General features: G+C 47.5%; 1 protein-coding gene across 15 annotated transcripts in view; it reads left to right on the top strand.

The window, feature by feature from the left end:
- Positions 1–26,807, top strand: part of LOC130853148 (uncharacterized) — a 242,615-nt gene that overhangs the window by 13,976 nt on the left and 201,832 nt on the right. The window contains exons 2-3 of one of the 15 annotated variants that reach the window (XM_057734499.1): positions 19,769–19,854; positions 24,325–24,393. The exons of the other annotated variants lie outside the window; for them this stretch is intronic. The gene's annotated coding sequence lies outside the window, so the exon portion shown is untranslated. The remainder of the gene's footprint in view (positions 1–19,768; positions 19,855–24,324; positions 24,394–26,807) is intronic. 15 annotated transcript variants of the gene reach the window in all.

The raw sequence follows: 26,807 nt of genomic DNA, 5'->3' as shown, positions 1-26,807 counted from the left end.
ATCAAGAAAGACTCGGGCAGGACGTTGCCAGCACAGTTCAGTCTAACAAACGCTGAGGGGAGAACACTTCCTTGTGCCTGGCTGGGCTGCCCTTTTGGGAGCTGGAGTAGAGAAGATGTAGTACTTGCCAAGGAGATACTGATCATCCTCTATGCCATCCCCATGCCCTTGGCTCCGGTTTGGTCCCTAATAACAGCTCTGGACCCCTCTGGGAAGCCAAGTGTTTCCCACAAAGCCTGTGGGTCACTTTGACACCCAGGTGTCTCTCTGTCCTCTTGGGCTTCCCAGCAGACACCCAAGCCTGAATGTCTTGGCATCTGGACCTGCCACCTGCATCCCTCCAGCCAAGCCCCGCTGTGTTCTGACCTTTCCTCCTGACAATGCACCAGGTGTCATAGTGTCTGTTTTGCATCCACTTGCCACTGTTTTCACTGAAGAGTAAACCCAAAGCTGGACTTTGGAAACCCATGAATGGTTCTTCCTCCTTACAAATAGGCCAACCCTGAAGCTTGGAATGAGGACAAGAAAGGGGCCTACTTGAGGTATAGCTGAAGGGGTAGCAGAAGGTGAGTCAGGCCACGTGGCCCCCTGTCGTGTGACTTCAGGCAGGTCCCTTTTTCCCCCTGGTCTCAGTTTCCTCCTCTATCACATGAGGTGTGACAATGCCTGTCCTGCTTCCTCTCCTCTCATAGTGATGTCACCATTTTCCCCAAACATGTGCAAATTATTGAGGGTATCAGGGGTGATAGGTGGACCTGTAAAACTGTCCTGAGGAGAGCAGGTGACCCTCTTGAGGTTTGAGGGTGGGGGTACAGAAGCCTTACAGGCAAGGCACAAGGTTTAGCTTGGAAGTACAATGTGGGTTTGGGAGACAAACTGAGCACCTAGATTCACATCCCCCTCGACAATTTACTAATCCTAGGGAGTAGGCCATGCCTCTTACGCTGTTTGAGCTTCAGTCTTGCCTGGAAAAAGGAGATAAAGAAGGGTGCATAGCTTCCTGGGTAATGTGATGCTCTGTGTTAGGATCCAGTGAATGGTGATGCCAGGCTTATTGGAGTAGCTTTGGTATCAGCCACAGGAGAGTGAGGGAACATCTTTGGATTTCCTGTACCCCAGGTGTGAGTAGCAAGTCATGCCATGCTTGCTACTCACAACTGGCTGGCCTGTGGTTATGGGGTATAAGCAAGTGAAAATTCAAGGAATGTTTATGAATGAGACTGTGAAGAGGGGAGTTTGGCTCTTCTGGTGCCTGGGTAATTTTTTAATTTAACTTTTATTTTTATCGAAGGAATACATATTCATAGCCAAGCAATAATAAGCTTAAAATGAAAAGCAGTCCCCTGCCCCCTATCTCCCACCTCTGGTTTCTGCTTTCTAGAGGTAACAACTGTTTTTAATTCTTTTAGTAGTTACTGTATTTCTAGATAATGTGTTTATGTTACCTTTTCTTGTTTTTTTTTTTGTTTTGTTTTGTTTTAGTTATTGTTTTTGACTTTCAGTTATGGAAGATGGGGGGTAAGTTTTCCTACATTCAGTTCCCCTCTGATCAAATAGATGTGCATACCTTGCTTTTTCCCACTCTTTATGAACCATGGTTCATAAAGGTTATGGTGGTGTCAATACCCACCGTGGCGTAAACATTCATGTAGTGAACTGTGATCACTTTTCTCCTGGTAGACGTTTTGTTTTCCTTGAAATTGAGTCATAGGGACCAACATGCTTTTTCATTTGCTTGGCTTTCTACTACCATTTATTCCCCAATTCTCTGATTAAACTCAAAGTATTTTTCTGAATGTGTTCAGATACGTCAGTCTGTGTTTTGTTTTTTCCTTCGTCTGGATAGTGGCTCCGTAGGCACCACTGCTAATCCGAGTTCACCCTTTACCCTCATGCAGGGCCTCCTGCTGGATCACTTGTCTCTTGAGTTCCAGCCCTTTCTCTTTCTCTGTTTACTCTCTCACTTTCAAGGAGCCTACCTTCCAGTATCTTCATGAGAAAGTGCACATGGGAGGCAAAAACTTGGAGGCTTTGCATATCTGAAAATAACTTTGAATTTTATACTTAATGAGTAGTTTGGCTGAATATAAAATTCTAGGTTGAAATTGCTTTTCCTTAGAAACTTGGAGGTAATGTTCCATTGTCATCTAGCTTCCCATTACTCCTGAGAAGTCAGGTGCCATTCTGTGTCCCCATTCTTAGAAGGTGACCGTTTGCCCAGCACTCCTTCCTTCTCCTCCCTTTCCCCCCACCCGGAAGCTTTGAGACTCCTCCCTTTATCACCAGGGTACTGAAGTGTCACATTTCCATTGCTTCATATGCATTTAAAAAAATACATTGTTTTGGGCACTCGGTAGATGTTTTTAAATCTAGAAAATTCAGCTGTAGGTATTTGCCTTATATGATTTATTTGATAAAAATTTCTACCCTCTATTTGTTTTCTTCTTTCTCAAATTCTTTTTTTAAAATGTTGAACCGCCTAAACTGATCTACCGATTAACATTTTCTCCTACTTTCCATCTTTTAATTGTTTTACATTCTAGAGCAGCAGTTCTCAAACCTTTTGGCCTCAGATTCCTTTTTAGTCTCAGGATCTATTTATACTCTTAAAGATCATTGAGAATCACAAAGACCTTTTATTTATGTAGATTATACCCATTGATATTTACCATATTAGAAATTAAAACAGAAATTAAAAAAAAATTAATTCACTTAAATAAATCTGTTACATGTTAACATAAATAGCATAATTTATGAAAATATCAACACATTTTTCAAAGCAAAAAAAAATTAGTGAAAAGAGTGACAATGTTTTATATTTTTGCCATTCTTTCAAACATGTGGCTTAATAGAGATAGCTATATTCTTACCTGTTTCTTTGTTTGATCTGTTGTGGTATGTTTTTGGATCAAAGTGTATTAAGAAAATCTGGTTTTATTCAGATGTGTACTTGGAAAAGAGTACTTCTAATTGCCCTTTCAGATAATTGTGGATATCTTCTTTGATATTACAGCAAAACTCTACCATGGTGAGTTCTCAAAGGTTGGTGTCAGTGTGGAATCTGAATCCTTATCAGTAAACTTTTTGTTCTCTGTTACATTAAAATCCGTTGTACATGGAGTGGATTTTACCTATGCCTGATTTTGTAACCTCATTCATTGATCATTTGGCAAATACTGGTGCACTAAATTATATAGATCTTTGACTTGTTGACACATTGCTTTATATAATATCAAACAATTTGATTTGTAAATGTCACTGATCTCATATGCTCTCAAGCTTATGGTATTAGATGAGCTCCCTAAAATTCTAATTTTGCTTGAAAGCTCAAATTTTCTTGTTAGTAACAAATATTGCCAGTTGTTTTCCTTGAATTGAAAAGCTTACTTTGTTAATTTTTGAGAAAAGAATTCTCGACACTAATTTTTTACTTAGGCAGTGAAGAATAGAGTGACTACTAGTACAGTTTGCTTGATCAAACAGAGATCACCCCCTTGATTTCTGTTAAGGCCCCAGGAGTTTTACCCATAGTTGCTCTTGCACCGTCAGTGTAAATGTCAACTCAGTGGGAAAGGTGAATAAATGGCTTAGTATTATTATAAAAATAATTTTGGTTTCTTGGACCCCTGAAAGGGCTTCAGGAACACTTAGGTAGCTAAGGACCACACTTTGAGAACTGCTGCTCAAACTATGTTTTCAACTTTATCTTACAAACATCTATTGGATTTTTTTTTTTTTTTACTTTTGCTTTCCTTTTTTAAATTTCTTAGAGCTCTTGCTTTGCACTCCTCTATAGCTTTCAATTTTTACCTTATATGTGTTTTATGTTCTCTTATTTCACTGAGGGTATTAATTGTATTTTTCTCTGGAGTTTTCCTTTGCTGTTTATGTTGTATTTTTTCTCTGGGTAACTTTTGTTTCCTTTTGATTGTCCTGTCTTTTTGGTGGAGGCTGGTGATTCTTGACTCATATTTAAGATGAGGCACCAACATGCTGGTTGGAAGTCCTCTGGGCATGGAGATCCTCAGATAGTGGTATCTTTGGGAGTTTTTTTCACGGGCTGGTTAGTTTCAAGGGGGAATATTCTGGCTGACGCATGTGACTCTTGGAGCCAAAAAGAGAAAGGGCACGGGGGTATTTCGCTGTTTAGTATATTTGTTTTCATAGAATCCCCATTTTCAGAATGGCATCTCACCACTTTCCTCAGTTTTGCTTTGTGTCCCTGAATTCAGAGGGTAGACCTACTGTCCTCTGAAAGTTTGGAAGAGAAATAGTTACGTGGATGATGAAGATCAAGGAGGGTTATCTTTTTATTTTCTATTTTTTAAAATTTTTATTGGAGTATGGTCGCTTTACAATGTTGTGTTAGTCTCCGCTGCACAAAAAATGCATCAGCCATACATGCACATATCCCCCCCCTTTTGGACTTCTCTCCCATTTAGGTTACTGCAGTGCATCAGATAGAGTTCCCTGTGCTATACAGTACATTCCCATCAGTTGTCTGTTTTATACATGGTATCAATAATGTATGTGTGTCCATCCCAGTCTCCCAATTCCTCCCACCTGACCTCTTTCCCCCTTGGTATTCACACATTTGTTCAAGGAGGGCATATCTATTTGCCCCTTTTAAAGACTTTAACCAGTCTGTCTGCTTTCAGAGGCACCCATTGCCTTTAACTTGCTTGCCTTTCTGAGGTTCTGTCTGCAGCAGCTTGCTTCTGAAGGCTGGCCCGGACTGCCTTGGCTTAGCAGACTGTGGAATGCTGCAGCCTTTGTCTGTATCACTCATCCATTTACTTGCTGGCATCCAAAATAGTGTTGATATCTCTCTTCTATTGTTTCCTTTTCTCTTGGTCCTTTTGGATTGATACAATAAAAAATACTCTACTTTGTGTTGGGCAGTGTGGAGGACACTATAAGGTGGCTCTGGTTATCCCCCCTCCTGGTACTCATGTCTTATTCCATCCCCCTGCCTTGAATGTGGTCGGGACCTGTGACTTCCTTCTAACCAATAGAATGTGGCAAAGTTGATGGGATACCATGTCCGTATCTTAAATAAGATGGTAACATCAGCCTTGCTCAAAGGCTCTCTCCCTAGCTGGCTTTGATGAAGCAATGTGGGAGGCCCACATGGCAGGGAGCTGAGGGCAGTCTCCTGTCAACAAGCAGCTAGGAGCTGAGGGTGGCCTCTGGCTGCAGGCCAGCAAGAAACCCCCAGTCCAGAAGGCTGCAAGGAACTGAATTACACCAACAACCACATAAGATTGGAAGAGCTCAGTCCTTCTCCAGTTGAGCCTGGAGATGAGATTGCAATCCCAGTGGACCGCTTTTTCGTAGCTTTGTGATAGTGCCACGCACCACAGTGACTAACACAGGCAGTCTTTGAGCTGCTATGTTGAACTGGAAGTTTAGTTCCTGTGCTTTGGCCTCATGGGCTGGTAGCCACGAGTAGCTGAGTATTCAGCCTCCAGAGGCTGGAGTTCCAGGTCAGGATGCTCTTGCCTAAAGGCTCCATGTACATTTCCTACTGGTGGTTATAGAATTCAGAAGACTGGGCAAGAGGGTCTCATTGGTTCAGAGCTCCTTCCTCCTCATGTGGGCCCATTTTTCCTGCATTGTGGGGTTGCTGAGGCCTTTGCACCCAACTCATGGACGATGCATTCCCTATTGTCAAGCTTGGAAGGGGTCTGCAGCCCAGCTGTCTATGATCTTCTGGGTCGATGGCTGTGGAATGTGCAAAATTTAACTTGAAACACTGGAATTTAAATTCCACCTGAGCCTTGTGAAATCTGGGATGCGCTGCTTTTATGAATGTTGTAGAGTGGGGCTGAGGACAGCAATGTGGAGCCGTGGCAGGAACTGAGCCAGGAGCCTCCGCCTGCTTGCTCATCTTTGCTTGGTCCTTGCCAGCCGGGTCATCTTGTACAGGTGACTTAACCTTTCTGCCCTCGGTTTCTTCACTATTAAGTCACTCAATCCTTTACCCAACATTTAATGAATGCCGATTGTGTGCCAGGCCCTGTGCTGGCTGCCGAGTCTCCAGAGAACGTGATGTGGTTCTTGCTCTCAAGGAGCTTCATATGAGGTGGACTAGAGGGGCCCCCGAACAGAGAAATCCAGGCCTCTTGTCCAGGGGGCCTGCAGGCACAATTTTTTAGTTTATCCGTTGTTTTAAATTGTTGTCATTAGTTGCTGATATTTAAAAATTGGGGGATTTTGCCTTAAAAATTTGGATTTCAGACTTCTCTAGAGAAACAGGAAGATGTGGCAATAGTTACCAGGAGCTCCCCTCTTTCAATGAGGAAGGACCCATGTCTCTGTTTAGAGAGAAAGAGAGAGGGCTGGGAGGACTGTCTTTTCAGAAAAATGAGAGGGCACGCAAGTAGGATCTATCTTCTCTTACTGAGGTACAGCTTGGAGGCTCCTGAGTTTGTGGCCTCTGCCGCTCAGGGTGCAAATGCTGAATGGGGCCATGGGATCCAGAGGACGAAGGGCATGCTGTATGTCCAGGGCCGTAGGTGCCCCCTCTACTCCTAGGGTTGTTAGAAAGAGTGGAGGGGCTGGCTGACACCTGTCGAAGCCTCTCAGTCCCTTGTAGCAAACAGGTCACTCATGCCTCAGTGCTGAGGGCCAGATGTTCTGTTGGTGAGTTTGCTCTACACCGCAATCTACATCCTTTGCATGGCTCCTTCAGTGCGGGAATTATGTCTGAACATAACCAGAATTTGGTTGTGGAAATGGCTGTGGGGTCCAGGTGGCGTGAATCTTCCTTGCTCAAACTTCCTGGCCAAATACCAGGTCCCTCCAGGACCTGGAATCCTCCCCCTCCTCCTCCGCTACCACGACTTGCCACCAGGTTGTAGCCCCAGGGACCTCATCGTCTTGTGGGGACCTTGGGGACTGCCTCTTTGTGGAGGGTCCTGTCAAAGGAGACTCTTAGGAATGGCATCCTGGTGGGCTTGAGCTGACTGGCCGCCCCCACCCTAGACGCGCCTGAGGCAGCTCTGGGGAGGGCCAGGGAGTCTGGCCACTTATCTCACACCATTAGGCTTATGGCAGTGCTGCTCACAGACAAAGGCTCGAAGGGGATTAGGGGTAATTACCAGGCCAGCTCTTTATTCCCAAGGTTTAATGGGCCCAGCCACTGTAATTGTACCTGCTGGTGTCAGGCTGCTCCCTCCCATCCAAAGGCCAGGCCTTGGGCTGGGGTGTGGATACCAGAGGGCAGGCCCTGTTGCTTGCCCACCTGCCCACCTATGCTGGGTGGTAATTGGAGTGTTCAGTGGCTATAGGTAAACTCAGGGTGGTGTGGCAGCCTGGCAAGGACGAATAGCAGAGCTCATCGTGGAGAAAGCAGGGAGCCCATTGTGTGCTAGGCCCTTCTGATGGGGGCCCTGAGGGCCTCCCTACCTTATCAGGACCTGAGCAGCTCCAGGAATCTCTATCCTTCTTGTGGGGTTCTCTGTGGCCTGTGGGTGCTGTGAGCATCTCTAGGAAGACTGGGCATTGTGGAAGACAGGGAACTTGAGGATCTTCTTCTTGTAAGGTGGGACCTGCCTTAGGGATGAGGGAGGGATGGGGCTTTGGCTCAGGGTGGCTTTTTATGGATGAGGGAGCACTCTGGGTGCTCCAGGGGATGGGGCACTCAGACAGTAGTCCTGGCTGCGGCTGTGGGCACAGGCTGGAGGGCCCTAGGATGCCAGCTGATGGAGCTCACACCAAAGCCACAGGGGAAACACTCTTTTGTCCAGGGAATCCCTGCATGGTCCTTCTCCCCCTGGGGAGCCTTTGCAGGGGGAGTTCAGCAGAGGGCATTTGAAAATTCAAACTATGCATCCTTTTAATCCTTTCAGGGAGCCTGTAAAGTGATATTGATGGCAATGTTTTTATTTCTTAGAATTATTTTTCCAGTCATTCACGTGAACTCAGAGCTCCATATCGGTTTTCCACCTTAAGTAAGAGGATTAAAAACATTGCATAATGCAGGACCTGAGTTAAGTGCTCAGACCCCAGCGCCTTGTCACATCGTGTAATTGGGAGTAATTGCCAGTGTGGGGTTGTGGAAAGGTGCTCATTTGAGAGGTGGGGTGGGGCCGGGGCCGTGGTTTGAACCGTTTTTACGAGGAGGCAGAGCAGGCTGAGCCAGGGGGCTCCTTCATGCGCACTGGAGGGGTGTGCACTGAGCATCTTTACCTGGACATCAGCTGAGGGAAACGTGGGGTTGCTTTGAGGGTGCTGCAGGTGTTGAGGGAGATGGGGGCAAAGCTGACTCCCTGGGGACAGCAAGGCTCCGTATCACAGACCCCTTGGGCCCTTCTACTCCCTGGATGCCCCTGCTTCACTTTCGGGACACGGGTCTGACCACGACCCTCAGTCCTTCTGAGCTGCCTCCAGCTCTCTCCTGGTCAGGTGAGACTGGAGTTCTCTACTGGGCAGGCTGGAGAGTAGCTGGTGTAGGGGGGCTCACCTTCCACGGGGTGTAGCTCTTCCAACCAGCATTCCTCGATTTCAAACCAAACCGCGTTCGGGATCTTGTGCAATCCAGCTGCCTTAGCACAGCTGCACAAACGCTCCCCAGACCACACTCGCGCTCATCGGCAGGGGCCTCCGGTGGGGGAGGGAGACCCTCAGCCCTGCAGGAGGTGACAGGTCATGCGGCGCTGGGGGCATCCCAGGAGCACTGTATTGTAGCCATTGGGCAAGCCGTTTCCACGGCTTCTCCCTGCGCAGTCACTGTTCTGCCACGGCCGTCACCTGCTTTCCCGGGATTGGATGCCTCCTTTCTGGGGTGGGTAGTTTGTGGTGGGAAAGCAAGAAGGAACCTGGCTCGTCTTCAGGAGGTCCTGGCTGAGTGGTTGGTGGAGGCTCCCTGGGCAAAGAGGAAGAGCAGGAGCGGGAACGGGGATGAGGCCCAGTTGGCAACAGCGGGGAGTCTGCCGCTGCTCCCGGACTCTGTGCTTCAGGCAGTGGGCTGGGAGGGGACAGGTAGTCTCTGCTCCCTCTCCCTAGACTCCTCTCCATCCCGCCTTGTCTTCATGGTCATCGCTACCCCTAGGAAGGGAGAAGAGGTTCGGTCCCACCAGCCGTGGCTCTCTGTCCACCCAGACTCATTTTCATTTGAGGGTCCTCTTGGGAGCAGAAACAGCTGCCCACGAGGATGGACAGGAAGCAGAGACTGAGGAGGCTGTCCATCTGCTGTGCTTCAAAGCAGATCTCGAGTACGGGCCCCGGTTCACCTGGTGCTAAGCCCTGCGTGGCCCCACGCTCCTAGTTCAGCCGCTGCAGGCGGCCGTCTGTAGCCCTGCCACACACAGTGGCCGGGCGGGTGTGCTCTCAAGGACTCATGCTCTTCCCCAGGGGCTCAGAGGGTCGCCCCTGCTCTACGGGAGCTTGCTGGTCCATGGGGAGAGGGCACACGTGCCCGAGAACCTTTCTGAGGTGGAGCGGGCTGGGGCCCACCGCGAACACCTCCCATTACAGGTAGGGTACCTGCAGCACGGAGGCCAGGGGAGGGCCGCGGGCAGCCCAGCGACTCAGAGCCTGGGCTCACGGCTCCTAGCTGGATGCCCCAGGATGGACGATGTGAGGGTGTGGCTGACCAGGTGCCAAAGACCTTTTAGGGATCAGCCAGCTGGGACGCATTGCAGAAGACAGGCGAAAATGGAGTGTGTGGCGGGGGGTGGGAGGAGGAGTTGGGGAGGGGGAGAATGTGTGTGAGGGTGTGTGGTTGTGCACCCTGGTGCCATGTACCCTTCTGGACCTGCGATCATGTTTTTTCTGGGCCCAAGACGGTTAGGGAAGGAAGAAGGAACCCTTGGTCTCTAAGGCCCCAAGTTAGATGGTTCTGGGCTGGATCCTGACGTTTCCCAAGTCCATCTCGCCCTCTTCCCTTGTATCTCATCTCCCAGATCAGGGGGCCCCATGGGAATGAAGCCCCCGAACGTGTAACCTGGGAATTCCCTGAAGAAGAAAGTAGACTTGTTTTTGGTGGCGTGACCCATTTTTTTTTTTTTTTAATTTATTTATTTATTTATTTTTTGGGGGGGTACACCAGGTTCAATCATCCGTTTTTATACACATATCTCCATCTTCCCTCCCTTCCTTGACACCCCCCACCAAGCCCCCCCCACCCTCCCCGCCCCAGTCCTCAAAGGCATCTTCCATCCTCGAGTTGGACTCCCTTTGTTATACAACAACTTCCCACTGACTATTTTACAGTTGGTAGTATATATATGTCTGTGTTACTCTCTTGCTTCGTCTCAGTTTCCCCTTCACCCCCCGCCCCCTCCCATACCTCGAGTTCTCCAGTCCATTCTCTGTATCTGCATCCTTGTTCTGGTCACTGAGTCCAACAGTACCATTTTTAGATTCCGTATATGTGAGTTAGCATACAATATTTGTCCTTCTCTTTCTGACTTACTTCACTCTGTATGACAGACTGTAGTTCTATCCACCTCATTACATATAGCTCCATCTCATCCCTTTTTATAGCTGAGTAATATTCCATTGTATATATATGCCACATCTTCTGTATCCATTCATTTGTTGATGGGCATTTAGGTTGCTTCCATGTCCTGGCTATTGTAAATAGTGCTGCAATAAACATTATGGTACAAGTTTCTTTTGGGATTATGGTTTTCTTTGGGTATATGCCCAGTAGTGGGATTACTGGATCATATGGTAGTTCTATTTGTAGTTTTTTAAGGAACCTCCAAATTGTTTTCCATAGTGGCTGTACCAATTTACAGTCCCACCAACAGTGCAGGAGAGTTCCTTTTTCTCCACACCCTCTCCAACATTTGTTGTTTCCAGACTTTGTGATGATGGCCATTCTGACTGGTGTGAGGTGATACCTCATTGTGGCTTTGACTTGCATTTCTCTGATGATTAGTGATGTGGAGCATCTTTTCATGTGTTTGTTGGCCATCTGTATGTCTTCTTTGGAGAAATGTCTATTTAGGTCTTCTGCCCATTTGTGGATTGGGTTATTTGCTTTTTTGGTATTAAGCTTCATGAGCTGCTTGTATATTTTGGAGGTTAATCCTTTGTCCGTTGTTTCATAGGCAATTATTTTTTCCCACTCTGAGGGTTGCCTTTTAGTCTTGTTTATGGTTTCTTTTGCTGTGCAAAAGCTTTTAAGTTTCATGAGGTCCCATTCATTTATTCTTGATTTTATTTCCATGATTCTAGGAGGTGGGTCAAAAAGGATGGCGCTTTGATGGATGTCATATAGTGTTCTGCCTATGTTTTCCTCTAGGAGTTTGATAGTGTCTGGCCTTACATGTAGGTCTTTAATCCGGCGTGACCCATTTTTACGAGTGAAATCAGACTGTCTCTATAAAATTGAGATTCTGCTTCAGGAAGTTGCATCGATTAAAAAGGGGGAAGGGACCAGCACCTTATCCTTCTGTTCCTTTTACCTGCTTTGGTAGCTCCCCAGGTAATACCACGCAACTCTAGGGCTCTTTGAAAAATGCTTTATAAGCCACTTTCCCAAGCAAGTTCCCCTCTGGGTGAAGGTGTGAAGCTAGGCTCTAAAATCAGGTTGCCTGGATTCATTCTTGCATCTGCTGCTTGCTAGGCTGTTGTGACCTTGGGCATATTTCTTAATCTCTTTAAGTCTCCTTTCCTTATCTGTAAAATGGGGATACTAAGAATGTACTCACAGGTTTGTTATATGGATAAAATTAGTTAATCCATGTAGTGTTTAAAACAATGACCAGCACGTGTACTAAGAAAGTTAACCGTTATTAAGTGAGAATTCTTGAGCTTTTGTAAGTCTCCAGCATCCAAAGAAATTCACTCTAATAGTGAGAATAGAAGCCATGACAGATGTTGGGAGAGAGATTTTTGGGTGGAGAGAGGGCCTGCCTTCAAATCCTCAGGGTCGCCTCCAGGTCAGACCAGCCCTGGTCTTACGGGTAGTGACCTTGTTTGCAGGTGAGTCACAGTGGAGACCTGCCTCTTTCCCCCAACTCTGCTTGCATAGGAGTTGAGCAGGGCTGATCAGGGTGTTGAGTTGTGTCATTCTCCTGCTTCCACCTGGGGTGGGAGGGGTGACTGGCTCTCAGCGCGGGCTGTGGCACAGCTCCGGTGAGAGGAGGGGGTGGTGGCCCAGATGGGAGACCTGTGTAGAACAGCTGTGGACTGGCGTGATGACGGATTCGAGGACTCTCCCTACGGAGGGGACCCTTGCCCCTTGCTCCCCCTCCTTCCTCTGTAGGAGGAACTGAACAGTGACAGTAAGGGGGTCACCTTTGTGAGGGCCTCTGCATACTGGCTCTTGGAGGTCTCCAGGGCAGCTCCTTGCATCCTTGTCCTGCACGTGGGATGCCTGAGGCCCAGAGAATTGAAGCTCCTTGCACTGTGACTCAGGGTCCGAGTCCACGGTCTCCTGTCTGTGCTGAGGTCTCCCAGGTCTTCCTCCGGTTGGCCTCAGTGGGGGTCATGGCTGTGATGGGGAGCCGCGCCAGAGGGCTGGAGGCAGGCACAGCCCAGCTGCTCCACTTCTGACGGAAAGGCTTCTGCCTGCCCCCACTGGGTTGGCCGCTCCTCTGCCTCCATGCTCAGCAGGCACTCAGGAGAAGCTCGCTGAACAAGGGAACAGTGCTGGGAGGTATTTCTCAAATGTGATGAAACTGCTCAATGGACGTGGAACTTGGGTCATGACTGAGTTGCACAACCAGTAGAGCTGTGTTCTGCTGCAGTGTGAAAAAGGTTAAATGTCCAGAAGGGTAGCAAATCAAGACAAATACCGTCAACGGAGGCATCTTATGATGGGACCTACCCCTGCTACACCCAAGTAATCCATGTCAGCCCTGCAAGATCTCACCCTACCTTACCTCTGTAGGTCGTCATCGATGAATTTTTTGGTCCCTCTGTCCCAAGGAAGAAATCCTGACTTAGAAAACATCTGGGCTTCCAGAATGTTTTTCACTGCAACTGCATAGCAGACTACTACCGCTGTCCTCCTCTGGGCACTGTTCTTGGTGTCAGCCTGGTATTCAGGGTATGATAGGCTGGGGGATGTGCCCTCTGAAGGACCTTCTGGATCAAAGGGTCCGTGGCCACGATTCTGTAGCTTTCCTTGTGCTCTTCTGCAGTTTGCTGTGGGAGCTGCTGGGGCAACTGCTCCTTGAAGTGAAAAAGAAAGCCACTTAAGCTTCTTTGGGCCCTGGGCCTCTTATAGACTTGTTTTACATGCATAGACCTGAGTCATGGGTCAAGGCTGTGCGGTTTGTGGAGGTCTCCCCTGGCAACACTTTTGTTCAAATGGTAGAGCTTCTCAGAGGGAGGAAATCATGGGCTGACTTCACTTGATAGGTAAGCTGAGGCACCAGGTCCCTGAAGGACTTTTAGGATTACAATAGCAGGACGGGGAGAGCATCACTTATTCGCTCGGTGGACACTGCTGTGTGCAGACACCGTGCTGGACACAGGCCTCTGGGGCGTGAGCAGCCTCGTCTGCCACCCAGTGTGAGCTGCCTCCTGCCAGCAGGCCCTGTCCTTCTGACAGGCCATAGAGTGGAGCCCATCGAGCCAGCCCCCAAAATCACGAGAACAGGGGAGTGAACGTCCTGTGCCAGTGTTCAAGGTGTCAGCTCATCCAAACCAGATGTGGTTTTATCTTGAGGACATTTCAAAATTGAGATTTCAAAATACTTCTTTCACAGATGTTTCAAAATGAGAAGACCCAAAACCCTATCCCGTGACCCTGTCCTGGCCGCAGCTAGGCCAGGACACTGCTCGGCGCCTCAGCCCCGCCTCTCGCCCCAGCGTCTCGCTGCAGCTCTGCAGGATTGGGCGCCAGGGATGAAATCTTGCCTGATCTCGGGAAGGCATCACTGGTTGCGCAGAATAGCCTGTCGTGAGAGAGAGCACAGGGTGTATGGATGCAGTGTCCGTTGGTGGTGACAGGGACATGCCTTGGAGCCAACCCAGCCTCGGACGCAGGTTCCCACTTGGCTGACGGCTCTTGGAGGAGTCCCTTTTCCCCTGCAGGCCTCGGTCTCTGAGGAGTAGTGGTGATGGTGGCTTATGCCGGGAGGTCTCCAGTGGTCTGAGGGTCCAGGCTGAATGTCCCCACACGGCACTGCGCTCATCCACTGTGTTCCAGCTTATTAAACTGTTAGTCTTTCTAGATGGCAGCTGGCTACACTGGAACAAACCCACGTCCCTGGCGAGCCTGCCTGCCTCGTCCACTCCAGCACACTGTACTCTCGCTTCTCCAGGGTTCCCGCTGACCTACTCACTGGGGATATACCCTACCTGTGCTACAGTCCGTGTGGGTGGGTGTGGGTGTGTGTGTCCCCATCTAGACTGGGAGCTCACTAGGAATGGACCTCAACTCTTTCCCCATGGCCTTGGCCATGGCTTGTGGATTTTTTTGGAGACTGCAAAAAAGACAAATAACTCAGCAGAATCACAGTGGCTTACGGAGTGAAAATTCCTATGGATCATATATTTTCCTGGAGTTCTAACAGCTTTCACTGGGACCCAGCATTAAGTGAGTTTCAGGAATTTTTGTCGTGCTCTGGCAATTGTACGGTCTTTTCCACCCATGGATTGTCATGGGGTAGCGGTCCTCTGTCCTGAGGTCCACTGGGACTAGTAAAGGGCAGGAATAGGGATGCAGGCCCCTGGGGGCCCACTGTATGGTTTCCCATGGTGCCCACTCTTCCCCAGTCTTTCCCAGAGACAGGTTTGGGGTGGGTCTGAAGAGGATGGGGGCAGCTCAGCCAGTGCTATGGTTTCAGGCTGCTGGCTGGGCCCATGGATATACAGATTATGGAGACGTGGCCCTTTCCTTCCCGTGCTGGAAATGGGCCCCAGAAAGCTACCATTGGCCTCTTCTGTCGGGAGGCAGGAGGAAGTGTGCACCGCAGATACTGTGCAGTCTGCAGGTTTCACTCAATTGGGATTTGTCATCTGGCAAACAGTCAAGTATCTGCCATACCTGTCCATGTCGCCTGCAGCCTCCATGGCCAACCCGTGTGATGAAGTATCCAGTCAAGTTTTGGCAATTCTGAAGGTGTGGCAATCTTGGTTCTTGCAAGGGGCCGGTGGGGAGCATTGCGACAGAGGCCCTTGTGCCGGGCCGGCAGGATGCCCCAGGAGGGAGGCGGAGGGCACCCTTGACAGTTGACATCTGTGTCAACAGCACCCAGTGACACACCAGGGGAGGACGGGCCTGCGCTTGGCAGGCCAACAATGGGCTGATTGACGAAATGAACTTTTCCCTCAAAGGCCCCACCGCTGCCACCGGTGCCCGGGCTGACGGTGATCTGCCTGCTGCCCCCTGGGGGCTCCCCTGGCGGCCTCAGAGCAGGGGACAGGGGTGGGTACTGGTCTCTGCTGGGGTCAGGACTTGTCCGCGAGCCTCTGGGCGCCTCTGTGGGGGGAGGGGCAGGCTGGCGGCTCCCTGGCGTGCAGGAACAAAGGCCTGGTGGCCTCGGGGTGATGAATGCGGTGCGGGTGGGCGTGGCTAGGTTCTGGGTGTGTGATGTAGCCACCAAGCCTCCCACCTGGCATGAGCAGGGAGGAACTTCTTAAGCTGCTGGGAGCTGCATTTGTGCTCCCACAGAATGTGGCTCCCTTTGTGGGGGTTGCGAGTGCTCCCCTGAAACTTAGCCACTCTGCTCTTCTGAGCCACACAGCACTGAGGATGAAAACGTTAGCCCTTCTTCTTCCTCTTGCCCCATCCCCTTCCGTACACACGCACACACACGCACACACGCTGCCTTGCCTGCTGAGGCTGCATGACGCGTGTCAGCTGGGAGCTCAGACTGCCCGAGGCCATGGTGCTGGGAGACTCTTCCTACAGATGTGGACGTTGAGGCCTAGGAGATGAGACCCCAGTTACCTTTGCCAACAGGGACCAGCCCACCTACTTTGTGTGTGTGTGTGTATTGTATCCTCAGATGAAATGAGCCCAAACAGACTTCAGTTACGCAACAGGCCCCTCAAGACAGGCCACTGCCCCTCGCAGGGTGTCAGTGTTACCACACTCCCACCGCGGGCAGCAGCCCCGGCTCAGTGTGCATCTCAGGATTGCTGTGTGCTCCCAGGCAGCAAAGGGAGAGAGAGGGTCCTTTCAGAGCTGGGCAGGGGAATAGAACCAGATCCCAGGTTTGCCCTTTTCACTTTCTATTTGAAACCTTTCAAGCCTCCCTCAATGGTCACTTTCAGTCCTTGTTCTCAGGATAGAGACCAAGATGCTGATCAGAGTCCAGCCTCCACTCATCTTGGTTCTTCAACGTCCTCCTCTGCTCCGACTGCTTGTTTTCCTCCTTTCCCCACAGTGTCTAGTATACAGAGGCCTTATGGCGGGGTGAAGCATGGCGCCCGCTGGCCGTCTGGCTGGGAATGCCCTTCCTCTCATATCCCCTTTCTCCTGCCTTTCCACCTAGTTAGCTCCTGTCAGTCCTCCAGTTCTCCGGGCATCCGTCCTTGTAGACATTTTCCACCTCGATCTTTATTTTTTTATACACTGTAGCCATAGTTGTTGTATGCGTTGTGAGAGGATTCTGCTACCTGACGTGTTCTTGTGGTGTTTCGGTGTCTGGTTCATGGAGCCTTATTTCCTTAGGTGCCTGCGTGCTGATCGTTAACTTTGAAAATATATTTTAGGGACTTCTGCTGGGCTTTGAGGGTACTACCAGATAATTCAAACTTGAGATTCCTTGAACTCTCAGGTTATTTGAAACATAAGTTGCAGGCCCACAAGAGGGCCAGTTTACTTCTGTTTCATCCTCTGAGTGAAGCTCTTTAGAGACACAGCAGGCCGTGTGTGGGGAGTGAAATACCCCACCATGGGTGGGAACTCGGCTTTGACTTTTGTCCCTCTCATCACAGGAGGTCACCACAGCTATAGTTCAACTTTGCATCTGTTTCTTCTAGATCAGAAAATGACCTCAGGGCAAAAGTACTTTTGAATGTTTGCCTTGCCTTTCTATGTCCTTCCCTTTTTGTAGATTTTGGGTTGGTAATTTTCTTCACTATTCTTTTGAGAAGATTAAAAAATGTTTTATTCAGTGTTTTTATTTTGTTTTATTGATTTTTCATGAGGTATAATTGACACAGAACATTGTATTAGTTTCAGGTGTACAATATAATAATTTGTGTATATTGTGAAATGAACGCCATAATAAGTCCAGTTAACATCCATCAGCATGCATAGTTACAAAAACTCTTTTCTTGTGATGAGACATTTTAAGATCTACTCTCTTAGCAACTTTCAGATATGCAGTATCATATTATTATAGTCACCACGCTGTACATTACATCCCCATGACTTATCATTAGGGTTTTTAAGGTGTCCTGTGTGAGAAGTCAGTTAAAATTCAGTAGCTCTGCTTACAAGAACAGAAATCTCTTGGTATAACTGTAATTTCTCCAAGGTGGCTTCTGACTTTCAGCTTGGGTCTGGGTCTCCCGTGTTGTACTCTCTACTAGAACAATAAGCTCCTCTCCTTCCTAGTTCTCAAAATGGTTGTACATAGGGGTTCATTGTGTGGTTATTTGACTAACACCTCTCTCACCTCCAGCCTGTAAATCCATTCAGGCAGGAGCAGGACGCATGTATGTTTTGGTTACCACTGTATCCCCAGTACCTAGAACAGTGCCTGATATGTCACATGTTCTTAAGGACTGCTTCTGTTTGTAATGGCTTATGACTTCTACTTCCCTCACTTTGTCTGTCATGTTTGTTTTTGTGCAGCTTTTTGCCGTTACTCTGAACATGCAACTCTGTTATCGCCTACCTTATATTTTGGATCCTTCAAAGACCAGGTTGACCCCAACATGTGTGTGATGATTAAGAACATAAACTTTAAATTCAGAGAATCCAGGGTTTTATCCCTGTTCCTTCCTAGCTGTATGGTCTTATGTGAATCGATTAACTTCTCTAAGCTTCCATTTCTTCCTTTGTAAATTGAGAATAAATTTGTGTCTATTTTGTTGGAGTGCCTGGATGATTAAATGAAATGATACTTAGCATAATGGTTGACTGTGATGGGCGAAGTGGATTGGCACTAGGCATCCATCCAACCTCACTCCAGTGTACCTTCCCATATAGATGTTGATAAGGCAAAAATTATATGTCTCAGATTCTCTTACAGCGAAAGTCTGGATGCAAGTAGGTGCATCTGTACAAGATTTGGAAAGCAGAGATGAAGTGGAGGTTATCTTCTTGCTACCATGGCAACAAGCCTGGCAACAGCGAGCATGCCATGGTGCTGTTGACGTTTCCATGTCAGGGTTCTAGTGTCTGCTCACCAGTTTTGGGGGGTGTTAAGAGGCACTTCTAGCAGTGGCAGCACTTTCACATCCCTGCATTGCACCTATGGAAGTGTGTTCTTAAAGTCAGTAGTTCCAGTGGCAGCTTCTTGATACCCTACTAAATCAAGTATGAGTAAGGCTCTAGGTATAACCCATCCTGAGGCACACTTCCATTTCACCTATGAAACTGTGAAATTCCATAAACAAGTTTTCTGTCCAAAACACAGTGGTGGAACAGGCTTAGGACAACAAAGTTATAGACATTTTCATTAAGCAAGGGAGAAAAGTTAAAAGCAAAAAAAAAAGTCACTGGTCCCAAGCAATTTTGAAATTGAGCTGGGCAAACTCCATCTGGTTTCATGGCTTCTTCTGTGATTCTTGGCTCCAACCTCTGGGCTCCAGGCTCCATCCTCTGAGTCCTCCTTCCTTTTTCATTAAAGGTAGCATCTATTTACATCTGAGGAGTCTGACCAGCCTGTTTCTTTCATAGAGAGTTTTGGAGTTCATACAGCCTTCTTGCGTTTTGTCCTCTCTCTTTCCTCTTCATTGCAAACTGGCAGTGTTTCTGCTGGTATAACATTCTCAAGAACTTTGTAGGTCTCCTCCACAGGTCTTCTAGACAATCTCATCTGTATTTTGGCTTCTGCTGAGATGGCTGAGGGGATCTATGAGTCACACACTCAATCTTTTCAAAGAGCCTTCTGTGCGACTGAATACTCTGAACTTTTGATCTTTCTGCGGTACCAGCAAAAGATTGTCCAGCCACACCCTCAGTTTTTACCCTAGAACCTGCTTTCCTGACATTGAATCTCTTAATTTTAGTGTCTTGCCATCTAGATAGGCTGAGAATTTCCCAAATCATCAAGTCCTGCTTCCTTCTTGTTTACCAGTTCTTCCTTCAGCTTCTCTCTTTCCTTTTGCATTTTACCATAAGCAGCAAGCAAGAATAAACCTGGTCACACCTGAAGCACTTTGCTTGAAATTCTCCTCAGCCAAATAGCCAAGTTCATCACTTGCAAGTTCTGCTTGCCACATAACTGCGGGGCACCATTCCACTAAGTTTCCTGCCACTCTATAACAAGGATCCTCTTTCTTCTAGTTTCCACCAACATTTCCTCATTTCCTTCTGAGCTCTCACTGGCAGCACCTTTAACATCCATGTTTCTACTAACAGTCTGTTCACAACAATTTAAGTATTCTCCAAGATGATTTAGGTTTTCCCTACCATATTCCTCATCCCTTCTGAGTCTTTACTAGTAGAACTGTTAATGTCCATATTTCCACTAATAGTCTGTTCCAGGCAAGCTAGGCTTTCTGTCACCCTCCTCAAAATTCTTCCAGTCTCTGCAACTGCCCAATTCCAAAGTCACTGCCACTCTTTTAAGTGTTTGTTAGAGACACCCCCTCCCCACTTCTGGTACCAAAATATGTATTAGTTTCCCATGGCTGCTATAACAAATTACCACAGCACTAATTTTTTATCTTATAGTTCTGGAGGTCAGAAATCTGAAATGCATCCCACTGGGCTAAAATCAAGATTGTCATCAGGGCTTCGCTGTTTTCCGGAGGCTCTAGGTGAGAATCCATTTTCTTGCCTCTTCCAGCTTCTGGAGGCTGCTGCCATTCCTTGGCTCATGTACGCTTTCATGACGTTCTCATACTGCATCATTCCGACATGACTCTTCTGCCTCCATCTGCCACATTTAAGGGCCCATGTGATCACATTGGGCCCATCCAGATAATCCAGAATAATCTCCCTATCTTAAAGTCAGCCAGTTTGAAACCATAATTTCACCTACTACCTTAATTCTCCTTTGCCATGGAATGTAATACACTCACAAGTTTACAGGGTTTAAGACATGGATATCCTTGGGAGGCCATTGCTCTGCCAGCCACACCTCCCTTCAGACTGGCAGAGAGGCTCACTGGGGTTGCGAAGTCTTTCCTGGAGGCCCATCTACAGCTAATTTTTCTGGCTCTTTTGATAATTTCATTAGTATCCAATTTCCTAACTATGAGTAAATTCCTTATCCTGCTAGGGGTTCCATTTAGGGTGACAGCATCACAGTTGTGAAGTGGCAGTGGAGAGCAAAAAGGATGGTGACCCATCTCTCAGCCCTGCAGGAGGTGTGCTATGGGGACTGAGCAGCTGCTACCCAAGAGGGCTTCAAGGAGGCAGCATGCGCACTGATAGGTCGCAGGAGTGACTGGAGTTTGTGGGAAGGGTGAAGGGTACTAAACACCTACGATCTGCTAGTCACTGTGTTGGACTTTTTTCCACAGCAGTTATATTATGTAACTTCCTCTGTGCTGAAGGAAATGTTCTATTCTGTGCTGTCTGATACAGTAGCCACTAGCCACATATGGCTATTGAGCATTTGAAATGTGGCTAGTGTGACTGAAGAAATAAATTTTGATTTTATTTAATACTAATTAATATTCATTTACATAGCTCCATGTGACTAGCAGCTACCATATCAGACCGCACAGCTCTGATAGGTTAAGTTGTCCAAGGTCTTACTGTGGCAGAATTAGGACCGTAATGAGGGAGGAGTTTGGAGCTGGGCAGTCCTGTCTCATCACACTTTCTGTGACTTGCTTTTGTGTGACTGCTCTTTCCAGCCTCGAATAATTCAGCTCCCTCTGCTGTCTGGCCATTGGCTGACACCAACCCTCCAAGCCTTGTCTGTATCTCCTCCACGGTTGTCCCCCTAAAATTGGGAACTTCTATAGTCCGTTCATGGTTTTAAGGGAGCCTGTAAGAGAGGGGGTGTGTCTGGGGTAGCAGAAGCCAGAGTCGCCCAGGCTGGTGCCCTGTTGGACAGAACCTCTGGATGCTGGCACCTGAGATGCCATTGAAGCACTGTCACCCTATGTGGTCTTGGCACAGTCCTGGAGCCTGCTTCTCCAGGTGCTGCTGCACGTCACTTGTCAGTTCAGAGCCACTGGTGTTTGCCCTCTTGGGGTCTCCTTTTCTGCTGTGCCCGCATAATCACCTTTCTTGGCACAAGTATGAGCAGGTGGCGTTGCAGGGGTGGAGGTTGGCAGGGCTGTGCCGTGGGGGCACATGGCTCTGGGGACACCAGTGCCTCCTGTAGTCTGCTGCTCTCTGAGCCCCTGCCTGTGGCCCCATGTGTGGCTTGGCAGAGCTAAGGTATGACGGACCGGCTTGTGGTTGAAGGTGGGATCCTGGCAGAGGCTGGCTATACATGTTTGCCCAGGCAAAGGTTTCAAGCTTACGGTTTAGGGGATGTGCTTGAAGCAATCCTGTTATTAGCTGGATTATCTCTTCAAACTGAGAACCAGCTTCTGTGGGTCCCCAGTGAAACGCTCAGTTGGGAGTCAAGGTGACTGGCCTCACCTGGGGCGTGTGCCTGATATCAGTGAGCCTGCTGCCTGCGTGGCAGCCAGGCGGCTTCTGCTCCTGGTTCATCCACTAGTTTATTCACTTGTTCATGCATCCATTACACAGTCCCTGGGCACTAGCTGTGCACCAGGCCTGGGGCTGGATGCTGGGGACCCAAAGGGGAACTGAACCAGATGGGGTCTCCCAGAGACAGAGACCAATGGAAGACTGCAAAATGGTAAAACAAAGGTAGGTACAGAGAGCTGGGGCACTCAAGATGAAAGGCTGAGATGAGGCTGGAGAGGTGGGCGTGGACCAACACATGTGGGAGGGCCTTGAGAGTCTTGGTAGGAAGTCAGCCTCTGTTCCAGCTGTGATAGAGTCTCCTGACAAGTCTTAGGAGAGGAGTGATGGGATCAGATGTGAGGAAGGATGGGTTAGAGGATACTGGCTACTGCAGAGTGGGACCACTGAGGAGGCTGCTCATTCATTCATTCACTTATTTTTTTTATCCAGCAAATATTTGGGTTCCTATTATCTGCCAGGCCCTGGTCTAGGAACTAGGGAGGAATCACTGAACAAAATAGATGAAAACCTCCATCTTCGAGGAGCTTATATTCTAGGAAAAGAGGTGAGAGATGGAGGGGAATGGGGATGTAAAGAGAAGGAAAAGAGGAAATAGGATACATAACAGCTATAATAAGTGAACAATGTAGCACATTAGAAGGTGATAAATGCTACAAAAAAACAAAACAAAACAAAACAAAACCAAAAAACAAACAAAGAAACAAAAAAAAAACAAAAGCTCAGGACTCCAGGTTAGGGAGATGCTGTGGGCTGACAGAGTAACTCTCCTGAGAGGGTGAGATTTGAGACTTGAAGGAGATGAAGAAGTTATCCAAGTAGACAGGGGCAAGCCCTAAGGCAAAAATGTATCTAATGTGTTTGAAGAACATCTGGAGGCCAGGGTGCTTGGAGAGGAAGGGCCACAGCAGAGAGGAGCCGAGGGGTAGAGGGAAGGTGAAGAGGTGCAGATCATGTAGAGCAGGGGTTTTATCCTAGCATCCTTGGACCCCTGAGGAGCTCATGGATAGGGTCTCTGAGCTTGAATGGCAAAAAAAAAAAATTGATCCCTTTATTTTTGTTAATGTTTAACTGAAATTTAGCATACCTTTCGATTATGATTGTAGGCAAAAAACTGACCTGTGACTTTCTCAGCAGTGCAAATTACAGATATTTTTATTCTACATGAAAACTGTTTCAGATATCTTGAAATACTTCTTCTCACCCCTAGTTCAAATTTACAGTAGCCACAGAGCCTATGATTTAATGCATACATGTCACAGTATCACGAACTTTCAAAATTAACTATTTCAATGGAATTTGTTTCATTTGTAATGCTCTGTAATTTTTATGTATGTAAAACCTTTCCCAAAGATGAGTCCTCTGGTGTCACCAGCCTCCCAGGGGTCATGGCACAGAGCCCACAAAGAAGCTCTGGTGTGGAGCCTGAACCCAACTTAAGAACTTCGAGTGGAATGAGAAGCCGTTGCAGGATGCTGAACACAGAATCATCCTTTCAGAATGTAAACTGAGATTCTGGCAGCTCTGTTGTGCCAAGACTGGGTGGGTCAGAGTCGGGGTGAAGGTGGTTATAGTGATGCTGGTTGGAGATGATGAAGGCTCAGGCCAGTGTGGAGGAAGTGGAGTTCATGAGAAGGGGGTTAACCTAGAGGCATTGTGAAGGGAAGGCCAAGAGGAACTGCAGCTAGATAGGATGTGGGGAGTGTGAGAGAGGCATCAGGGCTGCCCAGCTGCAATGGTCTAGCTGCTCAGGACGGTTTCAGAGGACGTGACATTTTAGCTGGGTTAGAAGGTGGCATTGGCTGTGTTGTTGTGAGTCCTGCAGGACCTGTGTGCTGTCGTCTCCTACTCTGGCAGCCCTGGCAGCTTGCCTAGGACCTGTTGTAGGTCCTCACAATGTATCAGTCCAAAGGTGGGGTGCGGGTGGAGGGAAGGTCCATGGGGGTGCTCGTGCTTCTGGCTGGGGTGCTAGGACGGATGGCTTTGGCGTGACGGAGGTCCTGCCACCCCCAGTGGAACAATGGGCAGAAGGCATTTGGTGATATTTAAACTCCCAGGCCAGGGAGGCGTTAGCCTGTGCTGAGAGCGGGAAGGAAGCTCGCTTTAGCTCCCTCAGTTCTCTGTTTAGCTGGGGTGACTGATTGATGGCCACGGATTTAATAACTCGGTCAACCAGGGCTACTCCATGCAGGATGAATTTGGTTGAGATGTAAATATTTTATATCAGAGTATTAACTGCTTATTAAAAGTATATTGAGATTTATATGTTATGTGGCTATAATTATAGACATCACAGAGGGGTCATTTGCTTGCTGGAAACATCTCTAACAGAGCTGTTAATCCGGAAATGTGTGTTCTGCAGTCAGCTGGCCTTTAGGTAGGGCATTTTACTTGTCTTATTAAGCAGAAATTAAACACAGGTATAAATGCTGCTGCACACGTGGCTCCATTTTCTGGACCCACCACATGCAGGTCACGTGGCATCACCAAACCCTGACTCGACTCCTCTGAGATAAAAGAGGGAGTTCTGTGCTGCAAGGTCGTCTTGGCTTGTGGTGACAGAGGGTGTCCAGGGGAGAGTTGGGGCTGCTTCTCTCTTCCACCCACATCCACAGTCTGACTGCCCAGGTCTGGGGGACGAAGAGGACCTGCCACAGACAGTCACGTACCTCTGCTCGTAGCTGGTGAGTGTTTGCTGTGTTGACTCCTCCTTGTGGCTTCAAGAGGGAGGTACCACACCCTTTGGGGACAGATTGGAGCCAGTTGTGGATACGTGATTAATTATAGGTTTTTTTGAACTGAACATCTAGAACTTTATTAAAAAAAAAATGTGATCAGTGCAAAACTTGGGGCAGGTGACCCGTGGGAAAACAACTATTTCTTGAATTAACAAAGGATGTTGAGTTTAAGGGGCAGCTTGGGGTCTGTCCGTCCATCCATCCATCCATTCATCCGGTATGCTGAGTGCCAAGTGCTGGGAACACAGCAGTGAGCAAAATAGAAACTCTTGCCTTCATGGAGCTTATATTCCCCTGGGGAAGTCAAGTATCAGACAAATAAACATATAATGGATCCAAATAGATAAACAATAAGGTCCTACTGTAGAGCACAGAGAAGTATGTTCAATATCCTATGATAAACCACAATGGAAAAGAATATAAAAAGAGAATATATATATATATATATATATATATGTATAACTGAATCACTTTGCTGTACACCAGAAATTAACACAACATTGAAATCAACTGTACTTCAATTTTTAAAAATTGATTTAAAAGAAGGTTGTTGAAATGAGATTTTAAAAAAACACATATAATGGATCCAGAGATCAGGCTGCGTACATGACTCGTTTTATCAACCAAATTTAAAAGATTTCTGTAACGTATGTGTGTGTGTTTTGTTTTTCTTTTTATTTCTTTTTAAAATTGCTACACTTGTAGACACACGTCTCAGTGTGTCCGAAACAGTCACATCTTGACTTTTTGGGAAATGGGCAGCTCCTGGCTCTCTGGCTTTCTCACAGCTTCCTTTTACTGTTCTTCATGGACGTCTTTCTGTAAGGTTTTCTTGTGTTCCCTATTCCCTGAGTCAGAAGGCAAGAGTGTATGAGAGAGAAACACTGTCGTGGTAACTCCAGGCCGTCATCTTGCCTGTTCTGGGCTGTGATCCGGGCAGGCCCCCTGAGGGTGGGGCACACTGTTTGCCTGGCACTACGTGGTTCCAGGGCTCTACTTTTTGAGTCTTGGGGTCTTCTTTTTCATAGTCTCCTCTCTCCTCCCTGCTGGCATGCTGCTCCTCCTCTTACTGTGCTCTATCCTTCTCCCTCCATCTCCAGAGCCATCAGGCATGCACACAGAAACAATAAAAAACTGGCTCCTGTCTTCTAAGAGGAGGCTTGTTAGCACCTTGATAAGCATCTACATTATGTTTGCCTTGAAGTTCTAAGAACTGTTGTTTGTGAGCAAAGTCTCAGGCTGTGGAGAGCGGCACAGCCCAGGGAAGAGATGAGGGGCCTCTCCTGACAGGGGCCGTTGTGAAATGGGCACGTTTTCTGAAAGGGAGCTGAGGGGACATGAGGTTAAGTGGGATGAGAGGGTCTGCACAGAGCCCTCAGGGGCATTGCCTGCCTCAGGTTGTACTACAGCCCCAGCCCTGTAGAAGAGGCCCACTTCTGCTGTGCTGGGGCCCCTGAGTAAATGGTCCTCCCAGTTGGGGTCTCATTTTCCTGGGACACCTAACGCTTCACTGTCCAAAGCAGTAGCCATTGGCCGTATGAGGCTTTAGAGCACTTCACGTGTGACCAGTGGGGCTGAGGAGCTGAATTTTTAATATTTAACCATGTTAATTAATTTAAATTTAAAAACAAGTACAGCCCGCCAGCAGGAAGGAGAGAGAAAGCTATAAAAAGCAGACCCAAGGACTCAAAAAGTTATTAGAAAACTTTTTAAGTATGTTTGGAATAACTTGGGTATGTGAGTTTACTTTTACAACTGTAAATTTTATGAGACCTAAATGCTGATTAAGTATTTCTGAGGAAAATCTAGCATCTGAACTGACACCTGTTGTAAGTGTAAAATACACACCGGAATTCAAAGACGTAGGATTAAAAAAAAAGTTAAATATCCCATTAATAATTTTTTATACTCAACTGCATATTTGGGGTGTATTGAGTTAAAGAAAATATTATTTAATATATTATTAAGATTAATTTCACCTGCTCCTGTTTACATTAAAAGTGGCTTCTCTAAAACTAAAAATTGTATTTGTGACTGGCATTGTATTTTTGTTGAACAGCACTGCTCTAGACCCTTCTCTGCCCTTGTTCATGTCTGAGGCTGTTACATAATTTGATGGGGTTCAGACAACCATTTATTGGACACTTACATGTGTCAGAGTCTGTGCTAAGAACTTTACATGTTTTCAGTCTTCCTAAGAGCCCTATGAGGTAGACACTATGATCTCCATTTTAAATACAAGGACACTGAATCTCAGAGTGGTGAAGGAACTTGCTTAAGGTCATACAGCTAATTTGGAGCAGAGCTGGGTCCCTGGAATGGGACAGGCCTGGGTTAAAGGCACCCTCATGACCACTGCA

Source organism: Hippopotamus amphibius, chromosome 1 (assembly GCF_030028045.1).
Source record: "Hippopotamus amphibius kiboko isolate mHipAmp2 chromosome 1, mHipAmp2.hap2, whole genome shotgun sequence".
Classification (NCBI taxonomy): Eukaryota; Metazoa; Chordata; class Mammalia; order Artiodactyla; family Hippopotamidae; genus Hippopotamus; species Hippopotamus amphibius.
Note: the sequence above shows the minus strand (reverse complement) of the source record. Positions and strands in the feature narration are given on the sequence as shown.